This window comes from Lactuca sativa, chromosome 8 (assembly GCF_002870075.4).
Source record: "Lactuca sativa cultivar Salinas chromosome 8, Lsat_Salinas_v11, whole genome shotgun sequence".
Classification (NCBI taxonomy): domain Eukaryota; kingdom Viridiplantae; phylum Streptophyta; class Magnoliopsida; order Asterales; family Asteraceae; genus Lactuca; species Lactuca sativa.
The window spans coordinates 217,369,092-217,379,301 of record NC_056630.2 but is presented as its reverse complement, the minus strand read 5'-3'; positions in this window follow the sequence as shown (position 1 = coordinate 217,379,301).

Here is a 10,210-nt window from a genome sequence, read left to right as displayed (position 1 = left end):
GACACTTTTGGTTAATCGGTCCACTAAAATCAATAATGCAAGCCCTATGCCGTCTTCGGTAACTTGGTGATGAAGTCCATCGAAATCTACTTCTATTTCCACATGGGAACCTCTAGAGGCTGCAGCTTACCATGCGGCCTCGATCTATTATAATTAAATATGATTCCAATTTCCAAAATTAAGTGTATGTTGTTTTTTTTTTTCAATATACTTAATATAGTGTACATATATTCTATTTTTTTATTAAATGATATATTTCACCCTTTTCATTCATCATAAAAACTTAACTTAAATCGATTAATTTTCAATATATGTCTTTTTTTTGTATTTTCTATTTTTTAAGAGTTAAATGTTGTTTGTTTCTTCATTTAATTTTTTCACAATATAATTATATTATACTTTGATTACTTTATTTTCATGTTCTATTTCATATCAATGTACATAAAACTGTGTGCACCATTAGACCCCTTTATTGTACATAATATATAATACAAAAACTCTATTTTTTGTTCTTGAAATACAGTTAACCATCATTTATAATATAAATCATATACTAAATACTAAATATAATATATACATACTTATTGGTGTGTATCTATTCGTATGTATGTATTGAACATTTATAAATAATAATAATAATAATAATTAATAATAATAATGAGTAATTGCCTCTTAAGTTGTATACGTTCGTACATATAGTTATATTATGTATAACTTGGTGAAAATGAATTAATCAAAGTATAATAATGTCGTAAAAAAATGATACCAAAAAAATGACATCTGGACCTTTAAAAACTAAAAATTACAAAAAACAGTCGTAGGTAATCAGTAGGTAAATACCTACGGATGATATTTATCCATAGATATTTACCTATATATTAGGTATAAATTACCTACAAACATTTTTGTATTTTCTATTTTTCAAGAGTTAAATGTCGTTTTTTTTTCGTTTAATTGTTTTCACAATATCATTATACTTTGATTACTTTTTTCCACCAAGGTATACGTCATATAAATATACATAAAACTACGTGCACCGTTAGACCCCTTTATTATATATAATACATAATACAAAAAACTATCTGTGTTTGTTCTTGAAATAAAATTAACCATCATTTAACATATATATGATATACTAAATATAATACACACATACATATTGGTGTGTATTTATTTTTATGTTTGTATTGAACATTTATAAACAGTAGTAGTAGTAGTAATAATAATAATAATAAAAGTTTTAAATGAGTAATGATTTCTAAAGATGTATACGTTTGTATGTATATTTATATTATGTATAACCTGGTGAAAACGAATTAATCAAAATATAATAATGTTGTGAAAAAATGAAACAAAAAAAAACGACATCTGACCTTGATAAATACAAAATACAAACAAATTACCGACAACCGTTTTTGTATTTTCTACTTTTCAAGAGTTAAATGTCGTTTTCTTTGGTTTCATTTTTTTTCATAAGATCATTATATTTTGATTACTTTGCTTTCACCAAATTATACGTCATATAAATGTACAAAAAACTATGTACACCCTTAGACCCGATTATTATACATAATCCATAATACAAAAAACTATATATGTTTATTCTTGAAATAAAATAAACTATCATTTACCATATATATATATATATATATATATATATATATATATATATATATATATATATATATATATATATATATATATATGTATACTAAATATAATACCTACATACATTTTGGTTTGTATTTATATGTATGTGTGTTTTGATCATTTAATAATAATAATAATAATAATAATAATAATAAATGAGTAATGGGTTATCACAATGTAGACATTTGTGCGTATATTTATATTATGTATAACTTGATGAAAACAAATTAATCAAAATAATGATATTTGTGAAAAAAACGAAACGAAAAAAAAAGCAACATTTGACCCTCAAAAATAGAAAATACAAAGACGGTCATAGTTATTCCGTAGGTAAATACCTATGGATAATCTATGGATAATATTTATCCGTAGGTATTTACCTACAGATTACCTATGTGTATTGTATGTTTGGCACAATATATCTTATGTTCTCAAACTCAGTAATTAAGTATATATTAAAAAATCCTAACTCCTTGTGAATATTGGCAAAATAACACAATAAAGAATTTGTTAATCACTCCATGTCTGAGAACTGCCTTCCAAGTAATTAGAAAACGATCGAAGTCAGCTACAAATTATATTATTATCACTCTATGTTTTCCATGGGTACTCTACATTTACGAAATTTTGCTAGTTTATTAAATAATCTTTACAACAAACAAAAGGGCGTGTGGCTTAGTGATGCCAGAAGTTACTGGAAAGATCGATATATAAGCGTTTTCAGCAGATAGGTTGATGGTTGAGTCCGCTTGAACAGAGGTATAAATTTCAAGTAAATTTAGGTGTGTGTGATTTATCCTTCAAGAAAAGTATCAAACAAAAGAGAAGAGTGTTGTTTCTTATCTCTGGCAATTAGAAAGCTTCAATGTGATATTGTCTAAGAAGGAAAGTGAACAATGTATCAGAAAAAAAAATTGGTTGGTTGACATTTTCTGTTGGCCGGTTTGGGTACATCTGATTATGGAGAATCTTGGTCCATTTGACCAATTCTGATGAATAATAGTAGAAATCAAATAAGAGATAATCTATGCAGTCACTTGGAGGCGTGCACGAAGGTGTCCACTTGGGTGTATTTAACAACATAATATGCATATGAATATACTGAAAAAACAATCTGAAAAAAATAAATATATCATTTCTACTCGCTACTTCTTGTACCTATGTCCTTTTGCCCTCATCTAAGGTCATTCCATGCGTTTATCACGTCTATGGTACTATACATGGTACACATACTCTTGCAGATTGTTCTTTTAACAGTATGGTTATGGGTGAGATTTCTATGCATCAAATCCGAGCTAAAACACTTAAGGAAGCGTGAACACCGCTCTCAAGCCTAGTAGGCGTATTATGGATTGGCTCTTCTCGTGGATGTTTACGGAGCATTTGATTGGGTGGGAGTATTTGACAGTTGAATGGAACGTTGGTCTTGAATGGATATATGGTTTAGATGTAGTTAAATGGTGTAAAAAGAGATAATTGAAACTTTGAGTTTTAATATTGGCCTCGACCTGTTGAAAAAACGACTAAAAAAAACATTTTAAAAAAATAGATATTTGGGCGGGCAAATACCAAGTTAAGAGGACTTATATAAGTCACAGTGTAAATATAAGTTACAGTGTAAATAGTTAACGCTACCAACGTAATTCACAAGATGATCTAGAATGATCAAGTGTTGTCACCTAGTTTTGGAGGTGACTAGACGTATCATTCCAATTCTTAGGTCCTCTCATTTTTGGTCATTCAATGGGAATACTACAACGTACTCCCGTACGGAGCTACCATACATCGACACCTAAGAGTGTCACGCAACAAAACTTTACTCTTCATTCCTAGCTTACTAACATTCTGTGACAATAGTCAATTTCGAGTCAAGTCAAAGTCAAACAAAGTCAATGAGACAAACCAGTCAAGTCAATTAAACCTCGTATATTAGGGTTTACGTTATGTAATTACTGTATAACTCACTGCTTTAATGAGAAAACATCACTTGTGTAACGAAGTTTATCTGTAACTTTTATCTAAGAAGTTAAAAGCGATATCTCGGCCGCTCGATGATTTGATTTGACTTATGTGCCGGGCCCGGTCAGAACTGAATTGATGTGTTCGATTAAGTTCTATGTCAAATGAATCAGAGATCGAGAAACCTAAATGCTTGACTAACCATTCCATAGGATTGTCAGCATGATATCTAACTGAGGACTGTATGATCCCTTATCTAAAGGACAAGATTGATTAGATCAGAGTTTGACAGCGTCTTTGAGAGCTACGATTGCAAGCCAAATTGTACTTGTGCATATGGTTACTAGACTTATCCAAGTGGGAGACTGTTGGAATAGTGTCTAAGGCTAGAACTATATTAGGCAAGTATTTGACCCGGTTGTGCGTGGTCCTTTTGGGTTGCCTTCACCATAGCAACTTGATAGGATGATTTATTAAGAGAGAGTAAATATTATTGATATATTATGAATAATATAAAGAATATTATATTGTTATTTGATTAATATAAGCCATAGAATTAATTGGAATTAATTTGGTGACTTAAAGAGATTAATTAAATAAGAGGGTATAAACTGTCAATTGTTTTGATAGTTAAACTTTTAGACTGTAAATCCATATAGATACGCATTGGACGGATTCTAGAAGCTAGGATAGCTTCAAATCGTCCAAGGGGATATCTATGGAAAGGATTTGGATAGCCTTAAGAGAAGATTATCCAATTAGGGTTTAGGTTGTAACCCTTAAGGAGTCTACAAGTATAAATAGAACCTATGGCATAAGGAAATCGGCACTTCATCTAAAGCATAGAAACCCTGGCCGATTTCCTCCCCTCTCCTCTCTCCCAAATCATCCTCCTTGCTATTTGGTGTTTGTAAGCCATTAGAGGAGTGACAATTGTGACTCTAGAAGCTCCAAGACAACAAGAACAACAAGGAATTCAAAGGTATGATTCTAGATTTGTTTCAATATTGTTATTACACCTAAATAGTCATTAGAAGTCTTGGATTCAAAGCATGTTTAATTAGAAAGCCTAGATCCAAGCATTAGGGTTTTGCATGCGCACATAGGAAAGTTCTTATGGCTAAAACCCATAACAAATATCCTTCTCCAAGCTCTAATTCACTCAATAATGGGGTCTCCTCACGAATTTAGGGCTTCTGGAACTCAAGGAATGGTAAAGAGGCTGGGGAGAAGATATGATGTTCTTTATATAGGGCTCAACCCTCAAAATTGGGGTTTTCTCCACTCAGCACCAACTCGCCGAGTCCATCCATGCTACTCACCGAGTTGGTCACTTAACACGCGACTAGAGTCGCGACCCTACTCGCTGAGTTGCCCTTTCCCATTTACACTTTTATCCCTTCAACTCTACTCTTGATATTCCGGGATGTTACAACTTGGAAAGTTCGTATGTTAATTTTCCTTAGCCGTAGTGCTAAACAATGAACTAAACCGATAAACAATGTTGCATACTCATCGGGTGTGTGAAAGATCCTTAAACATGGCTTAATGGGGCTTACGGACCTTGCGTTGCGAAGCTGGACACTCACAAATGTCACACATGAAACCTCTCTCAATCGTTTTCACTCTATCTCTCTTTATCGAGAATCTCTCCTAAATCTCTCTGTGTATGAGTAATCTCTCCAAGATTGTAAAATCTCTCCCAAATCTCTCTTTGTATGAGAAATCTCTCCAACACTGTAAAATCTCTCCTAAATCTCTCTTTCTATGAGAAATCTCTCCAAGATTGTAAAAATCTCTCCCATATCTCTCTTTGTATGAGAAATCTCTCCAAGATTGTAAAATCTCTCCCAAATCTCTCTTTGTATGAGAAATCTCTCCAAGATTGCAAAATCTCTCCAAAATCTCTCCCGAAAACCTCTCTTGAAACTTTTATAATCAATTGGGGCATCCCGATACTTGGCTTGATAAGGAACCACTCAAAGAAGGGAAAAATCTTGGAAAATTACCCTTAGGATCGAAACCTCTCTTTAAGAGTCGAGTCCTCTTGGATCCGAGGCTGTCACACCCCAAAACCAAGAATGGCGGAAACGTTCTGGGGCGGAGGACGTCATGTATAGTATCACAACACAGTAAATGTAAATAAGCAAACAACATCATCCATTGCATTAAATATATAATTTTAATACAAGCGTGTTCTGTACAGTTATAGACACCAAAATAATGTAAATCAAAATAATAAGATGAGTCTTGAATACGCTCAATCTTCTCAAAAGCTGGCCTCGGTACCTGTCTACTGATGACCTGAAAATACAAGTTATTTTGAAAGAGTTTATCAGCATTAAGCTGCTGAGTTCATAAGTATTTTAGTGTCAATGTTTGTTGTCAAAAACGTTTGAACCTGTCTCAATGTATAAGTTTGTAAAAATGTAAGTAAGTGTTTGAAAGTGTTTGTAAAAGTTTGAATCTCTCAGAAAAACCTATATTTTCTATTAAAGTAACCTTCTACCAAGGCTTAACTGTTTTGTATACTCGTTTGTTGTAAAAGTGTGTAATTTCCCAAGTGTAACTATCATTTAATAACATATAGTTTGTACATTAATGCTTAAGTGAGGTTATCACTAAAATATGTAATGGGTAATTCATTATAGTACTGTAGTTTTGCATAATAGGAACTACTGCTGTACTGACTACCTTAAACCGGATTTATATTAAGGTATAATGTGATAAATTGCACCATGCTATCGACTGGTAACAACGACATAATGAATGGTCGTAATAACGGAATGATAAATTGCACCATGCTATTAGAAAAATAATAACTTAATAAAATAAGTTATAACACTTAGAAACATGTAAAACACTTTGCATAAGTGTTAAAGGTCCTAATGGTTGCATCTAAGTTGCTACGGGACAAGGCAAAAGGGTTTGAAGCTTCCAAAGGCCTTGTATAAGAGTTCACCACCCAACAAACCCCACCTTTGGAGTTTACGGCCGTAAACCCATGAGTTTATGGCCGTGAACTCCTCACTTGGTGGTTTTGGGTGTTTTAAGGTGCTATATTAATCCTAGAATAAGCCTAGCTCTTGTGGAATAATTCTTGAAGTAGCTTAAGGCCCTAGAATGCTCCACAGAGGAGTTTACGGCCTAATGACCATATCCCCTAGAGTTTACGGCCGTAAAATCCTATGGGGTGTTGGTTTTAATTCATTTAAGTCACTTGCACATGTAGGATAGCTTCCATGTTTTTGCTTAAGGCTAAAGGGGACAATAGGCACACATTTATGCCTTCACTTGGAGTTTACGGCCCAAGTGATGTTCCTTGGCCGTAAACTCCCTTTAAGGGATGATTTTTATGTAATATACTCCCCATTCAAGTCCTAAGTATCAAAGGGTAATTGTCTTAAAGCCTTAGGGGTGTTTTGGGTACACTTTGCCCTTGAAAAAAGGGGTTTACGGCCCAAGAGCATATCCTTGGCCGTAAACTCCTAAAACTCTATGATTTTGAATTGTTTTGGTGTCCAAATTAGCTACAAGCATTAGAGGGTAAATGTCTTTAAGCTTTAGGGGTGGTTTAGGGCACTTATAGCCCTTAAAAAGGGGTTTACGGCCCAAGAGATATCCTTGGCCGTAAACTCCTATAACTAGTGGTTCTTGATTGATTTCCAGCCTCTAATGTTTATACATTAAGTCCCTAGCTAGTTGTATATCAAGGAAATGGGACTAGGTAGCCTTAAAGCTCCATTTTGGAGTTTACTCCCAAGAACGTTCTTGGGCGGTAAACTCCCGGATCTTGCATTTTAGACATGTATTCAATGTTATAAAGCATATAACAAGCATTAAAACACATTTAGGAAAGTAGACTAACAATCTGGGATGAAAACCCGAAGATCCGTGAGAGAGAAAATGGCTTTTCTCTATTTGGAATTGTGAATAATGAATTAATTAAATTCAGAAATCTATTTATAGTCCTGAAATATTTTGGCAGAAAATATATATTTATTCCAGATATTGGACTATAACATTATGAAACTTGGAATGTACAAATTTCACAATCACAGGAGCATCCACTCTCCTGATATCTCCTTAAACGTAAACCCTAATGTACACAAACTTGTTCGGAAAAGTATGAAAATCACTGAAACTGGACTAGCTTCTATTGAATAGATAATGTTCGTACAAATGGAAATTTCGGGTTGTCACATCATCCCCCCGTTAGAAGGAATTTCGTCCCGAAATTAGAATTTAAGCAAATAAGGAGTTACAAATAATTAAGCGAAAAGATGAGGGTATTTCAGTTTCATCTGATCCTCGCGTTCCCAAGTGAATTCCGATCCTCGCTTGGCGTTCCAGTGAACCTTCACGATAGGGATACGACTTTGCTTCGTCTGCTTGACCTCACGGTCCATGATCTCTACTGGTTCTTCCATGAAGTTGAGGCTCTCGTTGATCTCGATCTCGTCGAGTGGGATTACAAGAGTCTCGTCGGACAGACACTTTTTCAAGTTAGATACGTGGAATGTAGAATGTACGTTAGGAAGTGTGTCGGGTAGGTCGAGTTTGTAAGCTACGGGGCCGACTCTTGCAAGAATCTCGAAAGGCCCTATGTACCTCGGATTAAGCTTCCCATACTTTCCGAAGCGTATCAAGCCTTTCCAGGGTGAGACTTTGAGAAGGACTCGGTCTCCCACCTGAAATTCCAAAGGTTTTCTTCGTTTATCAGCGTAGCTCTTCTGTCGGTCTCTAGAGGCTTTCAATCGTTCACAGATCTGAACGATTTTCTCTGTCGTTTCCTGAATGATTTCCGGACCGGTGAGAGTACTGTCGGAAGCTTGCCCCTGGCTAATTGGGTATCACCCACCTCAACCCAGCACAGAGGGGATCTGCACTTTCTTCCAGTGTTTGGATGGTCCGCTCACTTTGTCCGTCGGTCTGTGGATGGTAAGTTGTGCTCATGTCCAGCCTTGTTCCAAGGAATGTTGTAGTGATTGCCAAAATCTTGAGGTGAACCTACTATCTCTATCGGAGATAATGGACATAGGTACACCATGTTGCCGTACTATTTCCCTAATGTATGTTCTCGTAAGTTTTTCCATCTTGTCGGTTTCATTGATAGGCAGGAAGTGTGCAGACTTGGTCAATCTATCAACGATGACCCATATGGTGTCAAGTCCACCCGTTATCTTGGGCAACTTGGTTATGAAATCCATAGTGATCTGCTCCCACTTCCATTTCGGGATCTCTGGTTGTTGCAATAAACCAGAGGGTTTCTGGTACTCGACCTTAACCTTTGCGCAGGTAAGGCATTTACTTACGAAGGTAGCAATCTCTGCTTTCATATTAGGCCACCAGTATAGCTTTTTAAGATCCAGATACATCTTATCTGAACCTGGGTGGACGGAATACCGAGTGTTCTGCGCCTCGGTCATGACCAAGTCTCGGAAACCACCGTGTTTCGGTGTCCAGATCCGGTTCAAGAAACATAAGGCTTCGTCACCCTTGACTTCTAAATTCTTGTCCATTCCTCTAAGGGATTCACTCGTCACATTTTCAGTTTTCATGGCCTCAAGTTGAGCCGCCTGAATTTGCTTAGACAAGTGTGAATGGATGGTTATTGATAATGACTTGACTTTGCGACCAGAATATTCCTTCCGACGTAGGGCGTCTACTACTACGTTGGCTTTACCCGGATGATAACGAATATCGCATTCGTAATCACTGAGTAGCTCAACCCACCGTCGTTGTCTCATGTTGAGCTCCTTTTGATCGAAAATGTGTTGTAAACTCTTGTGGTCGGTAAAGATAGTGCTCTTCGTTCCATACAAGTAATGTCTCCAGATCTTCAGAGAAAACACCACTGCTCCTAGTTCAAGATCGTGGGTCGTGTAGTTAACCTCGTGTGTCTTCAACTGTCTCGAGGCGTAGGCGATGACCTTACCTCGCTGCATCAGAACACATCCGAGCCCTTGATTTGATGCATCGCAATAGACTACGAAGTCTTTTATTCCTTCGGGAAGGGATAGTATTGGCGCGGTGCACAAGGCTCGTTTGAGCGTTTGGAACGCTCTCTCTTGTTTCTCTTCCCAGTCAAAGGCCACGCCTTTCTGGGTCAGGGTCGTAAGAGGTTTCGCTAATCGAGAGAAGTTCTGAATGAATCTGTGGTAGTAGCCAGCAAGACCTAGAAATTGACGAATTTCTGTAGGCGTCTTGGGTGCTGACCAGTTCTCAATGGCTTTAATTTTGGATGGGTCCACGTGGATTCCCTCTTCGCTTACCACGTGTCCTAAGAATTCGACTCTTCGGATCCAAAATTCACATTTCGAGAACTTCGCATAAAGTTTCTCCTTTCGTAAAGTCCCTAGAACTTGTCGCAGATGATCGTCATGCTCTTTCTTACTTCGGGAGTAGATCAGGATGTCGTCAATGAAAACGATGACGAACTGATCCAAGTAAGGTCGGCATACTCTATTCATCAGATCCATGAAGACTGCGGGCGCATTGGTCAATCCGAATGGCATCATCACGAACTCATAGTGTCCGTAACGAGTTCGGAAGGCTGTTTTCAGCACATCCTCCTCTAGCACTCGTAACTGGTGATATC